This window comes from Eubalaena glacialis, chromosome 5, assembly GCF_028564815.1.
Source record: "Eubalaena glacialis isolate mEubGla1 chromosome 5, mEubGla1.1.hap2.+ XY, whole genome shotgun sequence".
In the NCBI taxonomy this organism is placed as follows: Eukaryota; Metazoa; Chordata; class Mammalia; order Artiodactyla; family Balaenidae; genus Eubalaena; species Eubalaena glacialis.
The window spans coordinates 143873522-143895581 of NC_083720.1; the positions used below are offsets into that span (position 1 = coordinate 143873522).

Sequence of the window (22060 nt, forward strand, 5' to 3'; positions counted from 1 at the left end):
TGAATAGATGCATAAAAAGTATTTAATTCAAACACCTTTTCATGATAGAAGTATTCAAGGCAGTAGGAATAGAAGGAAACGTCCTCAACTTCCATAGATAAAGGGCAACTATGAAAAACCCACAGCTAAACAGCATACTTAATGATTAAAGAATGTTCTCGCTACTTCTATTCAACACTGTACTAGAGTTTTTAGAGAGGGAAATTGGGCCAGAAAGAGAAATAAGTCATCCAGATTGTAAAGAAAAATAAAAAGATATCTATTGACAGATGACATAATCTTGTATATAGAAAATCCTAAGAAATTAGCTGAAGAATTATTAGAACTAATAAACCAGTTTAGATATGTTGCAGGATACAAGATCCAAGATCAATATACAACAAATAAATTGTATTTCTGTACACTAGCAATAAACAATCTAAAAATAAAGTTAAGAGAACAATCTATAGATTCAATGTAATCCCTATAAATATCCTAGTTCCTTTTTTTCTGTTTACAGAAATTGTCGAATTGATACTAAAAATGACACTGAAAGGCAAGGGATTCAGAATAGCCAAAATAACCTTGGAAGATTAGAGAATGGGAAGTGCCTGCTAACGGGACTAGAAATGGGGTATTGAAAGTATTCTGAATTAGGCAGTGATGTTGGTTGCTCACCTCTGTGAATATACTGAAAACCATTAAACTGTACATTTTAAAAGGGTGAAGTTTATGGTATGTGAGTTAGATCTCAATAAAGGATATAAAAGATGTGAAAAAGGATTTGATTTGATTTGATTTCCATTAAAAATCAATAAGTATAATAACCATTTAAATCTTTTTACTTAAGAATAAAATAATTGAGGGGAATTGGGAAGATATCAGGTGAACAAGGAAAATAAATGTTGAAAATCAGATGAGCAGGTTAATAATTTATTCATCTGATTCATCACTCTGGTCACCTGGCTCCTTGTCACCATGATAATTCTGACAAACAGTTTTAAAATATATTCATAATTACACGTTTCAATTTACATACATAATGGTTTATTTGCTAAATAATTATTATAATAGGTAATAGCCAGGAAATATAATAAACATTGATACGGAAATAAAAATTGGTGAGTAAAATAAAAAATTGTAACAGCTTTGCAATTTTTCCTTAAAGATGATTTCAATGGTGTGAATAAGACAAAATTATTGCCTGGTATTATTTAATAAAACCATATGGGGTTAAGTGATGGTATAATGAAACCTCTATAAAAGTGTTCATCTACAAATGCTTTTTAATTTTTTTTTAATAAATTTATTTATTTTATTTATTTATTTTTGGCTGCGTTAGGTCTTCATTGCTGCGCATGGGCTTTCTCTAGTTGCGGCGAGAGGGGGCTACTCTTCGTTGTGGTGCATGGGCTTCTCACTGCAGTGGCTTCTCTTGTTGTGGAGTACGGGCTCTAGGTGCATGGGCTTCAGTAGGTGTGGCACATGGGCTCAGTAGTTGTGGCTCATGGGCTCCAGAGAGCAGGCTCAGTAGTTGTGGCGCACAGGCTTAGTTGCTCCGCGGCATGTGGGATCTTTCCCAAACCAGGCCTTGAACCCGTGTCCCCTGCATTGGCAGGTGGATTCTTAACCACTGCGCCACCAGGGGAGCCCTACAAATGCTTTTTGTTCTTTGTGAGTAAAAAGCCAGCACTACAATTAAGACACAGTCAAACATTATTAATGGGTAACACATAACACTTCTTATCTGGGATAAGACCTATAGCTTCTATTACGCTTTTATTTCTTAACTCTGAAAAATATACCCCTTTTTTCCAAAAATAAATGATGTATCATTCTAGCCTCAATATTTTATGGTAATCTCTCCAGCAGAATGGCATTTGCATACTTTTATATTAAAAACATGTTTATAGTCTTTCCATGACATCTAGCCCTTTAGTTGTGATCCTGTGCATTTATAATCCACAACCTCAATGTAATTTAATTTAATTCAGCTCAATAAGTACATAAAAAGGACTTTTATATGCAGAGTGGACAGTAATATAAGAATACTGTCTAAGATAAATCCAATACACTCATTCAATTTAATAGTACTTCTCATTAAACCCTCATTATATCCTGCCACTGACAAAGATTTAGGAAACTTTTGAAAACAGTCAATATAATCAAATATTTAGTCTTAAGGGGCTGGAGAAAAACTAATGGAGAATTTCTTTGTAACAACCTTTAATGTGACTGTTGAGTCATTTGGATGACAGTTCTCAAGTTCTAGTCTAAATTTTATATCTTCCCGAACAGGTATATAATTCTTAATCATACCTTAAGAGTAAACATATTTAAAGGCAATGATGTGTATATTTCTAACAATATATTCTATCATTTTTATCACTCTTAACTTGACAATATATTGTCTGTCTTTTAAACAGGGCATATTGTAGGTTCCTGTTGCAGTATCTATTTATTGTTTTTCATTTTCAATCCTATAAACACCGAATTTAATACCCTTCCTAAAATGATTCTTCTAATCCTTTCCCTGTATGCTTTTATTATGTTAATCCTGATGAAACCTCCAAAGTAAATCCTGAAGGCATTTTTTATTGTCACAATTCATTGAAACATGAAAGAGATTATAGATCATTCACTGCATTCTATCATTTCAGTCATTTCAAAAAGGCATTTAGGTGATGCTAGATTTGAAATTAAATATCAAGAATAGTCTCATTTCCTTTTCTACCATTTGTTTAAACTTAGTCTAAATGATTATTGTGTACTTGTTTCAAAGACTAGACGAAATATTTTCTTAGTCACAGAAAAAAAAGTACCACCAAGATCTTTGTCAAGTCCAAACATCTTGATTTGCAGACTTACAATTTATCTCTGAAAGAAAATCACTTAGTTTTATTTCTGTTAAAGTCTACAACTTCACCAAATATAAAATAACATAAGAATTACCTTAATACTGGTGATTGATTTTCATGTTTGTTCTGAGAGCAAAATAATTTCTAGGGATACATTTTTTTTAAAGGTATATAAAGTTTTCATTACAGGGATTCAGTTTATTTTGTTTTAGTATGTCTTAATTACTACAAATTTTACCTGTATTCTTACCATTTTAGCTAGCACTTTAAATATTAGTCATATATGCCAATTTTGCATGTAATATACTTATTCTAATATGTTAATCATTATTATTACAACATTGAAACCAATTTCTATACAAAAAAATTACACTGTTCCACCTCACCTTTCTCTCACTGGACTGCACTTTCTCTCACTGTAGCTGTATGTACAGGATGGATAGAAGTGATAGGGAAATTTGGTTAAGAGTAGGCTCTCTGAAGCCTGACTGCCTGGATTAATATCCTCGTTTAACTAATGGCTGTGTGATTACTGAGTAGATTAACCTTTTTGATTTTGGTTTCATTATCTAAATGGGGGATATTAATAATGGGTAGGCACTTTTTAGGACAGTGGTGAGATTAAATGAGTTAATAATCTGGCATATGGAAAGCACTCAATCAATGTTTATTATTATTGTTATTGTTTTGATATTGTTATTAGTAAATGTTTAGAAAAATCTTTTATGTAATTTCACTTAATTCTTTTATAAAGATTATGACAAACTCCCAACATGCGGCAATTCTCGTTTGTCCTTACAGCAGTAACTATTTTTAACAGTTTTACTGAGATATAAGTTAAATGTCATAAAATTCACTCTTTGTAAGTGTGCAATTCAATGATTTTTAAAAATTTAGATATTTACTGCCCCATCACAACTGAGTTTTAGAATTTTCCATCTCTCCAGAAACTATCCTTACACCTGTTTGCAGTCAATCGCCAGAAATACTCCTAGTCCCATGCAACTACTGATTTGCTTACCATCTCTATAAAGTTTCCTTTTAAGGATAGTTTATTAATATGCAGTCATATAATAAATAGTCTTCTGCACCTGGCTCTTTCACTTAACATAATGTCTTTGAGGTATACTCCTGTTTTAGCATGTATCAGTAGTTTATTCTGAATAGTATTGCATTGTGTGAATACACCAGATTTTATTTATCTATTCATCAGTTGAATGACATAAGGTTTGCTTCTTTTTTGCTATTATGAGTAATGTTGCCATGAACAATCATGTACAAGTGTTTGTGCAGACACATGTTTTCATTTCTGTAGAGTAGATAGTAGTGAAACAGATGAGTTGTATGATAGGTTATATTTAAATTTTTAAGAAACTATTAAAATGTTTTGCAAAACTGTTGAGCTATTTTACCTTCCACCAGCAACGTATACGTGTTGCAGTTTCTCCACATTTTCAGCAACACTTGATATTATCTGTTGTTTGAACATAGCCATTTCAGGGGAATCTCTTTGTGCTTTTAATTTGTGCTTCCCTAGTGACTAATGACGTTCAGAGTCTTTGTATGTGTTTATTAGCCATTCTTATATCTACTTTTGTGAAATGTTTATTTATTCAAAGTTTGACCAGCTGTACTATTTTAAAGTTGTTCATAAATTGAATTAATCTCTTTGTAACCTTTCTTGATCTAAGACCATTATAAGTTATTCAAAGAAAACTTTCTCATTATTTTTGTCTTTATTAAATTCTAATGTTTTAATAAAATGTTCTGTAGCCTAGAGCCTTTGTATTTTAGCTTCCTAAGTGAAAGTTTAGATACTTCTCCTTTTAAATTTTGTTAATTCAGAATAAGTAATTTTCCAAGTGTCAAATGGGAACACATAACCAGAGGCCAGTGCTTTACTATGCTTCAAATACATTAATATTAATAGTATTTTCTTCACTAATATTTCTCACATTTTAAGTATATATATGCATATGAATGTAATGAATCATTTATTTTATTTCTAATATTTTCTCAAATTTCTCTGTCTGTAGCAGATACATTATTCAGAATATGCAAAACTTATGCAGATTTCTCACAAACAATGGTTTAAAGGCAAAATTTGTTTTGGAATTCAATGATATATTAATTCAAAATATTGCAAGTTATGCATTAATACCTAACTGGAAAATCCATACCATAATTACGGCTCATTATGATTTTAAAAGCATGGCCATCAATGACTATCTGTAATTAAAATACAATTTAAGACTATACTCAGCCAACTCATTGATTTCTCAAATATATATATATATTAAATCAGGCACTTTTCATAGCCCTTGATATTCTGTGAAGAACAAGACCAGATAGTTTTCTATTTGGTAAATAGTAAAATGTCAATATTTGTATAAAGGAAGCCTAGGGAGGAATATTTTTAAATAAATAAATAAACAGGAGGGAAACATGAGGAAAGATTGGTGGATAATTTTCCAGGATTTAAGACCCAATTTTAAAAGGCCATAAAATGGGACTTCCCTGGTGGTCCAGTGGTTAAGAATCCATCTTGCAATACAGGGGACAACGGTTCGATCCCTAGTCAGGGAACTAAGATCCCACATGCCATGGGTCAACTAAGGCCGTGCGCTGCAACTAATGGACCTGTGCGCCACAACTAGAGAGAAGCCCGCACACTGTAACGAAGAGCCCACATGCCACAACAAAAGATCCCACATGCTGCAACTAAGACCCAAAGCAGCCAAAAAATAAACAAATATTTAAAATAAATAAAGTCCATAAAATATAAAAAGGGCAGATAAAGTGACACACATATGCACACACATGTATGTATCATATACATGCTATAATAGAAGATAAAAGATAACTGTAAAGCCTCCTAGAAAGAAAAAGTAGATTACCTATAAAAGAACAAGTTATACATTGATAGCAGATTCCTTAACAGTAATACTGGCTGCAAGATAAATGATAATTATATAAGAAAGGCAATTAAAGCCTAGAATTTTATAACTAGCAAAAGTATTATTTCTTTTATAAGGTGAAATTTTAAAATATAGAGATATAGATAAATTAGATATTAATATATAATTTAGTTAGTAAAGTTTGCTTTTGTCTAAAACAGAAAAGATCTTAAAAATATAAAATTCTAGACAAAAATCAACACAATGGCAAAAGCAGAAGTATGGATACAAAAAAGGAAAAGAGGGAAGGCAGAGTACCTAATAATATAATTTTTATTCAGGAGAAGTTACACATAATAAGTATAAGAAATAAATAAGAAGATAAAAATAAATATCAGTCTTAATAGAGGTAATCTTTAAAAGAATATAAATGGATTAAGCAGTTCTTCAAATTAGCTGAAGTAAGTGTAAAAAATCCAAAGGAAGTCATGAAATGAAAATAAAAATAAAATGGAAGAAAGAAATCTTAATATATCAGGGACTACAATGAATGTACATGGTTAAACCAAATATAATCAGAGATCCTCAAAAAAGTAAAAAAGTAAGAATGAGCAATATGTCATGAATATGAAAAACAGTTAAATCAGAAAAAGGCTGAAATCTAAAAATAAAGGAACAAGACAATGGACCAAAAGAAATCTAAGATGTCAATTTCAATATCAAACAATTTGGTATTCAATGAAAAACCAAACAAACAAGAAAAAAAACTAACAAAGTGTCATAACAAAGTGGTATATTATATACTGTTAAAAGAAAAATGGATCAATATAGTATTTTCAGCATGAGACATACCTAATAATATAGCTTCAGACTATATTCATATAAATAAGGCAACTAAACTATGAAATATTAAAAGCACTTAATATATTCTTATCCAAAACTGATAGCTCAAGCAGAAAATAATATACAGAAATGCAGTGAATTTCATAACTATTCCAAACTAATAAATAATAATCCTGAGAGTATTTAACACACTACCAGGTACTGTGTATATACCTAACATAAATTATTTTATCTTCAGTCCAAATCTATAGAATGTGTCTTACTGTTCTCAATTTCTTATTTGGGAAAACTAAGCACAGAATGTTTAATTTGCTCAAGATTGCTCAGAAAGAAGTGGCAAAACAGGGTTTCAAAACAATTATTCTGAATTCCAGAGCCTATGTTATTAAAGAGTACATTATGTTGAACTTTACATGCTCTATTCAAAGCAATAAATATTTGGCGGCATTCATGAAACAGTCACAAAATTTGACCACAGACAAAGCTAAAAAAGGAGCAATTAATTTTAAAAGAACCGTATATCATTTACTATGGTCTTTGGTCATAATAAATGAAATTAGGAAAAAAATAGATTAAAAAACTCCACCTCAAGAGGATGAGAAGACAAGCCACAGATTGAGAGAAAATATTTGCAAAAGACACATCTGATAAAGACTGCTATCCAAAATTTATAAAAAACTCTTAAAACTCAACAATAAGAAAATGAAAAACCTAATTAAAAACGGTCAAAAGACTTGAGGAGACATCTTACCAAAGTAGATATACAGATGGCAAGTAGCCATATAATAATATAAGTTCAACAACGTATGTCATTGGGGAAATGAAAATTAAAAAACAATGAATCTGTTAGAACAGCCAAATCTATTAGAACGGCCAAAATATGGAACACTGATACACCAAATGCTGGTGAGGATGTAAAGCAACAGGAAACTCTCATTCATTGCTGGTGGGAATGCAAAATGGTACAGCCAACTTAGAAAATGTTTTGGCAATTTCTTGCAAAACTAAATGTACACTTTACCATACCATCCGGCAATTCACACTCATTGGTATTTACCTAAATGAACGGAAACCTTATATCCATACAAAAACCTCCACATGGATGTTTATAGAAGCTTTATTCATAGTTGCCAAAACTTGGAAGAAACCAAGATGTCCTTCAGTGGGTGAACAGATACATAAACTGTGGTACATCCAGACAATGGACTATTATTCATTACTAAAAGGAAATGAGCTACCAAGTCCTGAAAAAACATGGTGAAAACTTAAATGCATATTACTAAGCCAGTCCAAAAGGGCTACATGCTGTATGATTCCAAGTATATGACATTTAGGAAAAGCAAAACCATGTGTACAATAAAACGATCCGTGGTTGCCAGCAGGTAGGGAGGAGGGAGAATTGAACAGCAAGAGCACAGTGGATTTTTTTTTTTTTAAATTAATAGCTACTTTATTTATTTACTTACTTATTTATTTATTTTAGCTGTGTTGGGTCTTTGTTTCGTGCGAGGGCTTTCTCTAGTTGAGTTGCGGCAAGCGGGGGCCACTCTTCATCGCGGTGCGCGGGCCTCTCACTATCGCGGCCCCTCCCGTTGCGGGGCACAGGCTCCAGACGCGCAGGCTCAGTAGTTGTGGCTCACGGGCCCAGTTGCTCCGTGGCATGTGGGATCTTCCCAGACCAGGGCTCGAACCCGTGTCCCCTGCATTGGCAGGCAGATTCTCAACCACTGCACCACCAGGGAAGCCCACAGTGAATTTTTAAGGCAGTGAAACTATACTGTATGTTACTGAAATGATGAATACATATCATTATACATTTTTCAAAATCCATAGAATGTACACCAAGAGCGAACCCTAATGTAAACTTATGGACTTTGAGTGATAATGATGTTATCAGTGTAGGTTCATGATTGTAATAAATGTACCACTCTCACGTGCAATGTCGATAATGCACATTTGTGGGAGCAGGTGGTACACAGAAGTCTCTATACATTCCACTCAGTTTTGCTGTGAATCTAAAACTTGTCTAAAAAAATAAAGTTTGTTAATTAAAAAAAAAAAGCTTCATGTATCTGGAGACTTAAAAAAAAAACCCCTAGTAACTACATAATGTTCAGAACCAAACAACAACAAAAAATACTAATTCTCAAAATTTGGGGATACAGATAGATATGTACTCCTTTGATGAAAATTGAAAACATTCAATTAAATTAAGTATATAAATTAGATAAGATTAAAATAAATTAGATTAAGCATTTCCTTTGACACAGCCATTCCAGTCACGGTTTTAAGCCTTAGAAAAATTCCTACACAAAAGCAGAAAGGTATAGAGAGTCCCCAACTTCAGATTTTTCAACTTTTGATGGTGTGAAAGTGATACGCATTCAGCAGAAAACATACTTTGAAATTTGAATTTTGATCTTTTCCCAGGCTAACATTACTATGCAGGATGATACTCTCCTGATGCTGGGCGGTGGCAGCAAGCACAGCTCCCAGTCAACCACACAATCACAAGAGTAAACAACGGATATACTCACAACCATCCCGTACCAATACAACCATGCTGCTTTTCACTTTCAGTATGGTATTCAATAAATTATATGAGATGTCCCATACTCTATTATAAAAGAGGTTTTGTGTTAGATGATTATGCCTAACTGCAGGCTAATGTAAGTGTTCTGAGCACATTTAAGGTAGGCTAGGCTAAGCTATGATGTTTAGTAAGTTAGGTATATTAAATGCATTTTTGACTTATGATGAATATTTTCAACTTCTTATGGATTTATCAGTATGTAACCCCATCATAAACTGAGGCAGACCTGTATAAAAAGCAGGATGCTTTATCTTAGCTTTCTTTGCAGTAATAGGGAATTGGAGGTAATCTAAGGTAGTTGGAAGCAGTATTAGCATAATAAATAAGTAAACTGCAGTGGATACGTGCAATGGAATTCTTTGCAGTATTTAGAAGCACTGAATTAGAATCCATAGTATTTTAAAAAACAGGACTGAGTGAAAAAAGAAACTTGAGTTACAGCTATATAAATTAAGCATACACAATGGAATATAATTTTTTATGAAACATGGCCATCAAAGTACATATATCAAACTCATTAGAAAAGTTCATAAAAGGAGAAGCCGGGAATAGGAAAAAATATCTAAGAAAAGGGGTGAGGTATGAGGACAGTGTGCCATAAACTGAAGAATATCATTAGATGATCCCTCTGTACCTGAGGTGCCCACAAAAGAGAAAGATACAGAGAAAAGTATGACTATAAAGTTTATCTTCCTAAATAAATCTACTAATCAGTTAATAATCTTTTTATCCCTCCAGAAAAATGGAGTATATAATTTTAATTATTATACTTATTTAAAATAAAGAGGAGTATAGAAAACCATACTTTCTCAAAGTCACCCAAACAGCAATAAATAGAACAAAGACCATGGATAAATTCTAGAGTAATGGTCTATCACCTACATACATTTTCTCTCATTAGGGTAGATACAAGAGGAAAAATCTTAGGAAATAAAAGTGTAAATAATTCTCCCTTTTCTCTATAGTAGCAAAAATCACTGAATTATTTTCCAGCTAAAGAAGCAAGGAGGAGGTGAAATACCTAAATTTTCTTCTACTGATTTTCTTTAACTTGTATTTTAACTTTACTGTGCAGTAGAAATGGATTTCTCATTTTGAAAACAACACAGAATGTCATTTTGCTTTCCTCACTCTGACCTTGGGTTTATTTGCCATTTGCATATTCCATCTCAAGTACTGTATTTCTCAAAATCAAAGACCGGATGCACGGCAGAGCTGTGTTTCTTAATGTGTCATCTGTTCACAATGGTTTTGCATAATAGCGATATGTTCCTTGGAGATGCAGAGTTAATCACAGTAATCCACACTATAAACCATAAAGCTGGATATTTAAATGACCTCTTTCACATATTAGGGTGTGAAAAGGAGATTTGTGGGGGAAAGACACTTCTAGAGGTTAAAGAAAAATTCATACAATTTTTCTACCACCGATATGTTATAAAATATTAAATCAGTTAATTCAGTCTGTCTGGTCCTTTCATTAAGAACTCTTTAAAGGTTTATATAATAATGAATCCTATAAACGTGTTTTTATTTCAAACAAAGGCAAACAGGAAAACTTATCTGATACTCTCTTCAATTTTAATATGTTACATACGTTTTCTATCTCTAGCTTTAAAATCTCCTTAAGGTAGTGTCAATTACTGAACATGTAATCTCCCTTTAAAAAAATCATTCATTATAGCATCCTTCAAAACCTGCTGTAAAGCCATAGTTGGTTATTATTTCATAATCTGAAGAATCAAATTTAGTTGTTTTATATAAAGTGCTAAACATTATAGAGGAAAAAATCTATGCCCATAACACAGGTATTTTTATTTTATTAAACTTAATTTGTCTGTTTTCAATCTTTGCTGGTGCTACATATTTATTTCTCTTCCCTAAAAAGAAATTTGCGGCATCTTAGCTCTAGCAGGATTTTTAAAAATATAAAACCCATAATATTAGGAGTGCTCTAAGGCTTATTATTATTAGCACACAGAATTAGCATCTTATTGAGGCACTGTTCTAGAAACTTTTATTTCATCTGTTTCTCAAAAGCACTTCATGAGATAAGAAGTCTTATTTTAACCATAACTCATAGGAGGAACCCAAGGTCTCAAAGAAGTTAAGAAACTTGACCAAGGACAAATAATGAGTAAGTGGGAATCTAAAATTTGAACCCAAGAGTTTAACTCCAGAGCTTGTACTTTTAATTTGTATAATATGTTGTCGCTAAGACCATTGCTAAGACCATCTGTAGAGAGATCAAGTTTGATTCTAAGTATAGAAAGAAAAATAGCAGTAAATATGGTCAGGATGCAGAGGGACACAGATTAGTCTATGCAGCTTCCTCTTTTCTATCATCACAGCCAAAAGTGTATACTTCAAGTGAGTTTTTTATGTAACTTAGTTTGGAATATATATTTGAATTGAACACATATATTTACAAATGTTTATATCAACTATAACCCCATGTTCACATGTTTGTTGTAGGGGGTGTTTACATGAGACCAACACATAAATTGTAGGGTATCAGAAAAAAAAAATCAATTCAAGAATTTCAAGGAAGATATAATCAAAACATAATTTTAGTGTATAACATTTTTAAAAAGCATATTGACACACCATTGTAAAGCAATTATACACCAATAAAGACGTTTAAAAAAATAATAAATAAATAAATAAACAAACAAACATATTGGATATTTTGGTGACAGTTAAAATACAACATTTTATGCCATAAGTTTCTTGAAATACAAGATGTGTTTATTTAAAAGTTCATGTATCCTAATCTGCCAGACTAGTGACGCAAACACAGTAAACCAAGCCCTTGCCCTAAGTGACCAAGCAGAGCCCCACCTTTTGATAATAGTTCAGTGATTCTGCATTTATTTCATTTTATCTCTTCCTTTATTCCCAGATCTGAGCCATGATGAAACAGCCACAAGCATTTCATTGAGGGTTGTTTCCAAAGGAAAATAAAACTATCATTTGCTGCCAGTAACGCTCAGGGTTTCTCATGAGCTCTGCTATTTTTTGTCTAATGGTGGGAGATTAGAGTGACTTGAAGGACTCTCACGTTATCTAAGTAGCATAAGATACAACTTAATGCACTGTTTTTAAGATAAAAGTGTTATACAAATTTACTTATTTACTATCAACTCTGCTAAGCTGTTCCAGAATTTAAATTCTTATCCTTCTATTAAAAACTTTACCATAGAGCTTCCCTGGTGGCGCAGTGGTTGAGAATCTGCCTGCCAATGCAGGGCACACGGGTTCGAGCCCTGGCCTGGGAGGATCCCACATGCCGCGGAGCAACTGGGCCCGTGAGCCACAACTACTGAGCCTGCGCGTCTGGAGCCTGTGCTCCGCAGCAAGAGAGACCGCGATAGTGAGAGGTCCGCGCACCGCGATGAAGAGTGGCCCCCGCTCGCCGCAACTAGAGAAAGCCCTCGCACGGAAACGAAGACCCAACACAGCCAAGAATAAATAAATAAATTAAAAAAAAAAAAACTTTATCATAAGTAAGCCCATAGTATTTTGAATGAATTTTACTGTAAAGAAGATTTTACTTTAACGAACAAAAAAATTATGAGCTTCATTTGAATTTACAGTAATTTTTAATGTTTTTTTTTTATCATTTTGTTAAAAAAGGAGGGAATGAGGATAGACCAATATTGATAAACCTAGTATTTTACTTTAACATTTAAATTTTCACTCACTGGACATAGTCCTTACACGTCGTTAGACAATATGTTTGGGGAGAAAATATTTCTCAATATTTCTGCTCATAACTCAAAGTAACAAGGTTGATAACTAAATGATAACTGAATGGAAGGCTCACAAAACTGAAAAAAAAGAAGGACAGAAGAAGACATATCGAGACAATTATTTCAGTTCTTCTACTGACATCATATTGCTTTATATATCATAAATAAGCTATAATATGATTGAATCTGCTACACTGACCAAGATATAACTGATTCAGTGAAGTTCACAACCTTTCCTAAAATTAAATTTTAATCATTTATTTCATTATGACAATAATTTATATTACAACTTATAAAAATATAAAATGGAAAGTTATGGAAGTCACTCAACAACTGCTAGTAAATGTAAATCCCTCCCATCTCTCCTCAGTTCTTATTTCCTTTTAAATGAATGACACACTATATTTTTCATCTTACTCTGACCTCTCCTTACCTGGTCCCAGTTAGTCATCCTTGAAATTGTCCAAAAATACCTTTTCTAACTATAATTCTTCTCACAGCACTACCTATCTATTTACGTATTTTACAATTTTCCATCAACTAAAGGATAAAGTCCAACTGACATGTAAGATCTGTCATCATCTAAATCTTGCTCTTCTGCAGACATTATGTTATATTCATATTTCCCAGAATGTATTATATAGTTGTTTCAAAATGTTGCTCAGACCTTATCTCCACCATGAAAATTTACTGAACAGATCACTACCTGGCATATTATCTCCAAGACAGGTTAACTATTACATTTTGCCCACTAAAGTGAACATTTAAAAATTTTGATTTTTATGGACTCATTATCTTTCTCATATTAACAGTATTTCTATGGAAGTAAATGTTAACAGTTCTTCTTTTTTTACTTAAAAGCACAAATACCAAAAGAAGGTGAGGGGAAATTCTTTCAAATTGTTATGCTACTGACTTTAAATAGTTCATAACTAAAGTTATAATTTAGGCTTTTTCCATTAGATAGATAGAAGGTAGATATTATCAGTTTAAGCTGCTATAACAAAGTACCATAGACTGGGTGGCTGATAACAAGAGAATGTTATTTCTCACAGTTCTGGAGCCTGGAAGTCCAGAAGATGCCAACATGATTGAGTTCTAGTGAGAACCCTTTTCAGGGTTGCAGAATGCTGGCTTCTTGTTGTAACTTCATATGGCAGAAAGACAGCTAGATAGTTCTCTGGCCTCTTCTTATGGACTCTATTCTCATGACCTAAGTACCTCCTAAAGGCACAACCTTCAAACACCATCAGATTATAATTAGACTTTCAACTTATGAATTTTGGGGGTGGGAACACAAGCATTCACTCCATTGAAGAAGGATGGATGGATGGATGGATGGATGGATGGATAGCTAGCTAGATTGATAGAGATAGAAATAGGTAGATATATAGAATGGGACTTATGTAAAGAGATACTCTGAGTATTGAAAAGTTAATTTCTTACCTAAAAAAATTCCTAAGGCGACTTTTATTCTTAATGTTTTTATAAATCTTACAATATTTTAGAGATGAATCAAGAAATTTATTTATGTTTAAACTAAATTTTAAATGTTCATGAATGCTTAAAATCTGCTTTTATATAAATTTAGGAATTTAATCGCTAAGGATTTGGGGAGTTGAATTTTCTTCAAATAAATAAACATATTGTTTATTTTGCAGTAGTGTGGGAAATAATACAGGCACAGAACATAGCATAGGAAGGAAGGTCACAGAGAACTCAGAGTAGAAAAAGGAAAACTGTGGGACTGTGAAAACAAAGAAACAAGATATGCACCAGACTATAAGAATTTAGTGACAAAAATTTGCAGAGCACAATGAAAGAAAGCAAAACCTTGGTGGTATGGCTGATAATGAGTCTTTTTTTTTTTTTCTTTTCAAATTTTGAGCAAGAAGTAAAATAATTCCTTATAGGTAATATGGTCCTGATAAAATAAAGGTCAAAGCTCAAAGAAAGGATAAGAAATGTATGGGGCGTAATACAAGTTTATCAGAACCAAAAGTATCAAAGAAGCAATATCTGGACCAAAACAGAGATGATTCGCTTGGAACGATAGTTTTTACCACTTCCTAGTCTTAAGTATGGGTATGTATCAACAATATATAGAAAAAATATATAGTTTGCACTTCATATCTTGTGGGTTTTTATATTTAATAATTTTCTTTTCCTCATTCATGCCATGAATAAGCTCATGAAGTATTGTTATATGTGGATATCATGAATTGGCAGATCACATCTGATTACTATTCTAACTGTAATTACGAAACAGTAGGCAAAACAGGTAAAAAGTCTTTCCTTTATTGAACAATTACTATATTCTAGGCAGCAAGCGTACGCACTCATTTAATTGCCCACATTTTGCAGAAAATATGAGAAAACTAATGCACAAAAGATTTAAATTAGTCAAAAAGCCAAGACAGAATGTGGCAAGCGCATTTGGATACCTGAGTCATAAACACTCTGGATAAGGAAGACTTCTGTATGGAATGCTGCCCAGGACTATAATATTAAGCCAGATGTCATCCTTTAAGAAAATTAAGGTATTTTTTAACTTTTAAATTCTTCCTCTGAAAAGCAATTATTTGTGAAAAAGTAAAAATCATATCATTTGCTCTAATCTGTCTCCATAAAGATTAGATTGAGTGATGTTCCCTCAAAATTCAAAATGTTGTTTTTAAGTTTGAAAAACATCAAGAAAACTTCAAGCATTGTTGTGAAAAAAATCTCCTTCATGTTAATTATGTGAGAGTTTTACCTTTGTTAAATACTTTCTTAAGTGTGAAGACATATTTAATGATGACGTTCTATTGAATATTTACCCCATGAGACTGTGCGAATATTTCTAAGGAGTATATTTCCAGTTATTTCTAGTTACTCTTTTTGTAATAACAAATACTGGTAAGTACTAGTCACTGTAAGCAAAACATAAAACAGAGAATATTTTAAAGTTAATTCTGGGCAAAAAATCCCAAATATCTGAATTAAAGATTCATGGAAACTTTAAATATGTATTACATGCTACTGACTAGAAATCATATTCAAAATTAGCAGCCTAAATGGTATAGAGAGATACTGTCTTCTGAAATCTAGTGCAAAATATTATTTTGCTATTCCTCTGGATTTCCTATAGTTAATATTTAGCTTTTGCACGTCAGACACTGAAAAGAGCTTCACCGTAGAAACACAGTCACACAGAACTACATAGTGAGTTATCTGGTGCGGCTAACTTTCAACATTTCTGAGAATTACTTCTTTAGCTCAGTCCTTTTTTAAAAAAAATTGATATTTGTGATATTAAAAAAAGAAATTAATGATATCATCAGTTTATTGATAAGGAAGCAAATCCTGTGAATAAAATCAAATTATGAAATTTTAAAGTATATTGACATTTTCCTTATCGGGAGGTTCCATCCTTTTTAGGACCGTTTCTTAGACCATCACTCAATCCGCTGACCTGGGCACGTGATTTACAGATGATTAGAAATAATCACTAGAATTAGGGACAAGTCAGAGAAGAGCATACCTAAAATGGAAGTGCCAGCTAACAGACTAACAACAAGTTCAGAAAGACTACATAATTTTGCTATGACAATGATGTGTTCTCATAATGGTGATTCTTAATCACTAAGAAAGATGAAATGATAAATATCCTGTAATTATTGCCTTTTTAATTGTAACTGGAAAATAGCAATGATTACATTTTAATGTGTTTCATTTAAAAGGATACTTTTAAATTTTATTTTATAATAAACACATTTTGGCACTTGAACATTTAGAATTCAAGTATCCTGAAAAATAATTTATACCAACTACCCATTCTTTAACAATACAAACAAATATTTATTCAATTTCAACTTTAGATTTAATTATGTATCTTTGCAATTTTTACTAGATGATAAAGTATTGAATAGATTAATGATATTCTCTGAAGGGGGCATAGGAAAGCAATATATTTGAATATATATATATATAAATATATATATATTTATATATATATACACACACACATATATGCATTTATTTATATAAAAGTCTTAGATAAATGATATAAAAATATAGCTCTCTATTAAGCTGAATAAAATTACTCAAAGGTTCACATCCATCAGACTTTTAGGTTTAATTATGTTTATTTCTTTGGAAAACTTACCTTACCCATGAATCTGTATGCTCCTTGAAGATAATATTTATGAATATTTTATAATGCTTTCAGAGATTTCCTATCATTATGAGTTTGTTCCCCAAAAGCTTTTAATGGAACATGAAAAATATAATGTTTACACTATGTAAAATGAAAACTCATATATCTAGCATTATTTATTAAAATGCTATTTCATATATTTAATGCTACCCGCACACCAAATCACTTGTTGTTCACTGAACTCACCATGCACTTTCTCAAATATATAAAGTTCCCTCCTCTGGAATGATCCTATAAAACAATCCATCATAAAATGGTCAAGTTCAAGGATCACTACCTCTATGATGATTGTCCTCTATTCCTTCATCCAGAAAATTGTTCAGGAAAAGCCTAAGACCAGAGAGAAATTGCTCCTGAGAAACCTCGTAGGGTAAATCAATAAACGTCTTCAACAACATCTTTACTGTAGGGTTAGTAATGGCTTCTTCTTATATAGTGTTCTTTAGTACAGGCCACACTATTATCAAAGCATGGAACTACATAGAGCCTATAATTTACAGTCAAAAAGCATCACTCTCTGACAGGTAGGCTTCCCTGGAGATGTATTGCAGAGTATTTAGCACAGATGTTACTACTCCTTAGAGACCTGAGGCTGACCTGGAGAACCCTGGGAATATTGAGGATTGCCAATTTACCCATAGCTCACAGAGAAGTTATACATTTTTTGATTTTGTAAATTTAGTTTTTCATCACTAAAAACTTTATTTGAAAGAAACATTTCAAGACCATTGATCCAAAAGAATGGATGAACTGGCTTTCTACTGAGCTTTGCATAAATTTGGGACAGCAGCAAATTTGAGATTTTATTTCTAGCCAATAACATTGTTAGCAATAACATTGGATTTATAATCCTACAGACAGTGGGGCTGGGGAGGTGCTGACAAGCTTTTATAAAAATCCAGCCATTATAATGCATTTTAAAAATAAAAGCCATCCCACTTCCTGTAGGAGATAAGCCAAGAACAGGCCCACAGGGAGACTGAAACTATGCTAATTAAATAATGGTACATATCAGGCGTACATTAACATCCTGGCCAAACAACACTATTTACAAGCTTCAGAAATACCGCTTTATTTTTTCTAATAGAAGCTGCCATCATTAGACATATTACTACCTTGCAAATGAAACAAACAAACAAACAAACAAAAAATGCCTACAAAAACTATTAACAATGACATATCCTACTCTATTACTTATTCATGGTCATAGTCAGTTGAGTGTTTTAGATGAGTAAAACATGAAGATTATAATACTTTTAGCATTCATCATTGTCACTGTAGGCACTCCCCATCTGATAGCCAGGCACATATGTAAAAGTTATAATTGCAAAGAAGAATATATATTTTTTAAATCACAAAGTGAATAATTTTTGTTTTTAAATGCTCACATATATTTTTTGTATACTGATAATACAGCATAGTTTTACCTGTGTTATGATAAAATAATACCCTGAGTATATAATCTTACAATGAAAAAGACATAGATTTCCACGGAAATATTCCCTTACGTTCAGATGAATCATGCAATGTTTATGCTAATATTAAGGTAATGATTATAGCCAACATCTGTTAAGTGCCCATGATATAGTAAGATCGGTGTAAAGTGCTTTGTGTGCATTTTCTCATTTAATTTTGAGGAAAGTATTATTATGATTCCCATTTTACAGGTAAGTTCACTGAGTCAAAGTTTAGTAACTTGCCTCAGACGTCAAATGTAATTAATAATTGAGATGGCACATGAATTTGGGTCAGTCTAGCTCACATTTAAGCCTCATATGAAAGACTTTCAATATTTGGTTGAGAAAGTTTCATTTCATTTGATTAGCAATGGGGAAAAAATCATGTCTCCACTGCTATGTAGCTGTATACTTAAGCCAATTACTTAACTTCTCTAAGCCACAGTTTCTTCATCTGTAAAGTGGGTATAACAGCAGTTTTTGCCTCAAGGGTTAATGTAAAAAATAATTAAATTAATATTGGATGTAACATTATAAATATAGCTATTATTAATGTTGTTGTTTTTATTAAGTTTTGATCAGGGGAAAAAAATCATCCAAGAGGTCTATAATGAAGCTTCACTTTGCAGTGAAGAGGGAAGCGGAGGTTGGGAAGACACTGGAGTCAAGAGATCTAATTATCCCAGAGGCTGTGCAAATAATGCACAGGCAAGGCAGTAAGGGACTAACGAGGGCAGGTGGCCCAGAGAGGAAAGACACACTATGAGAAACACAGAAAGAACTAATTACTTTCCATATCACCCAGAATAAAATTGAAAGTCCTTATGAGGGCCTGCCAGGCTTGGCATGAGTTGCCACCTTCCACCCCTTCTGTCTACCTTCTGCTTTGGTCACTGAATTCTAGTCATGGCACCTCATTCCTTTTCTTTCAAAAGGACTTTCATGTTTCTGCTTCATGTTCTGCTATTTCTTCTGCCTTAAACATTACTGCCCCATGTGCCTATGTGGCTGACTCAGTTACCTTTTCCAGGAAATTATGTAAATATCACCATCTGAAAGAAATCTTCCCTCATTACAAAATACCACTTTGTTCCACTTCATGTCACTCTTTTTTCCACTTATCCTTTTTTATGCTTAGAATTGATCACTTCCAACAAACGTTACGCTTTTTATTTTTATCTTTCCGTCACCCTCACATGAATGTAAGTCTCATGACCTCAGGGACTTTATTTCACTGCTGCATCCCCGCCCGAGCCTTACTACAGTGTCAGGCATGTAGTAGCTGCTCAGAATGTTTGTTGAATTAATTAATTGACTTAGATCATCATTCAGTAGTTGGATTAGCTGTGGAAGATTCATATTTTGGGATCTATGGGTAATTGGAATTATTTTTTTTTAATCACATGAAAAATAATTGCTATACAGAATGAAAATAATAGAGCTAGAAATAAATAATTTTAGGTGACAATATGACACTTTAGGCAAGTGTTCATTTAACTCCTAAGTTTTGGATAATTGCTTATGACAACAAATAAACTGAAAATATTGACCAAGTACTCTGCATCTTTTTTTGGCTTTTGAACTATATTCTCAAAATCATGAGAGAGAAGCAGATATTAAGGTAGCAAGCATGAAAACATATTCATTATTTTCAAATGCTTTTTATAACAAGATATAAAATATTGCAAGTAAACATTTGAAGTAACTTTTGTTTAAGTTTCTACTAATTCTATATTTTGTTTTATAATATTTCACCTAAAATTAACTTTACAATAACATAATAAAATTTTAGATAATTTGGCAAATATATGATATTTGTAGCATGTCAAATCTCTAAATAGTTAAAATAATTGTACAATTTGAAAGACTTTAAATGTTAAAAATGGTTGTATTGTTTTCATCATGATATAATAGACATAAATATAGAATGTAACTAATATGAGATTTAGTGACATTCAAGTGAATGAATGAATATGAATGAATATCATTTAGAGGAAATTAAAATAATGAAAATTTTTATAATTATATAATATTATATTGATCAACTGTGTGCCCTGTTCTTTTTTATTTTTTTGCCTGTGCAATAGGTACAACAGAAACTATTAGAAATATTAATCTAAATCAAATTAGGCAATCATGGGTTAATTTAAATAGTAGTGAAATAGCCATTCCCTGACTGCTACACTACGACCTGTTCCAATATAACTTATTCTTAAAATATTTTTTTTGAAAACATACAAATAACTTAGTTTTCTCTATTGTTCTGCAACTTGACACTTTGACCATATTTGTTTCCATACATAGTATCTTTTCCACAACAAAATATCAGTAAGAATTATGCAAATTAGTTTCCCTTGGGTTCACAGCATGCCTTGTAAGTAGACTTGTGTACATCCTTTCTGCTGCCTCTTGCCTCATGTTTCCCAAGGTCTGAGATATTTCAAACATAAAGTACCCCCCGCCCTGGCAAAAAAAAAAAAAGCAAAAAATAAAAACCTTAATTTTTAACATAATTGAAACTTTAATGTTATCTTAGTGTGTCACTGTGTAAACAAATCCTATTTTTTCTACTACTATACCCAAGGCATCAATATATTCCACATTTATTTAGAAAGAATATCTACTGTTTGTTTTTAAATTAATAAGGCTTTTGTATTAATAGCTTGTGTGCTATTGAAAATATGAATGACCTCTTTAGACACATGTATATATGGTTTATTTCTGAATCCCTTCCCAATTGCTTTACATTTTAGGTATATGTATTTGAGCAGTTATTGCAAAGTGAATCAGATTTTTACACTAGCTAACATTATACAATTATGATCAATTACTATGGAAAAAAAGGTCTAAGGGTTGAATGTGGAAATATCTATAATGACCATGAAATAGTAATCACAGTTTTAAAATTATTTTTTTCTTTTGAATATTGTCATGATATGAGCAATTGAAAATAACAAAATTCTGGTATTAATTAATATCTGGAGTAGGTAGTTACTTGAAGGCCAAAAGGTTTGCTGCTCACTGTAATATTTCTCTATTTTTCACAAAGATATTATTTCAAGCCAAGTTAAAATTGATGCTCTTATTAATACTACTACATCAATTATTTGCTCAGGGGAAGAATAAAATTATGCCCTCTTTCTAGACATATGCCCTATAATTTAGAAGTAATTTATGAGAAATAAATTTTGATATAATTGATATTACAAAATATTAAATATCAAAAATTGTACAATATATTTTCTTCATAGTAAACAATTTTTCATAATACATTATTAATATTTTAATCAGAAATTTCTGGGACAATCCAAAGAAGGTGCAATCCTCAATAAATATAGTTAAGTGAATTGGGGTATACACAAAGTGGCCAAAAAGAATGTGTTTATATTCTGAAATTTAAAAAAAATAACTTGTTTTGAATTCCATTTTTGTCATAAATTCTTTTTCTCTACCATAATGAGAACATTAATTTCATTATTTTAA

The 22060-nt window shown here is 32.0% G+C and overlaps 1 protein-coding gene across 3 annotated transcripts in view; it reads right to left on the reverse strand.

Annotated features, from left to right (window-relative positions):
* CCSER1 (coiled-coil serine rich protein 1) overlaps positions 1-22060 on the reverse strand; it is a 1301104-nt gene that overhangs the window by 94123 nt on the left and 1184921 nt on the right. The window lies entirely within an intron of this gene.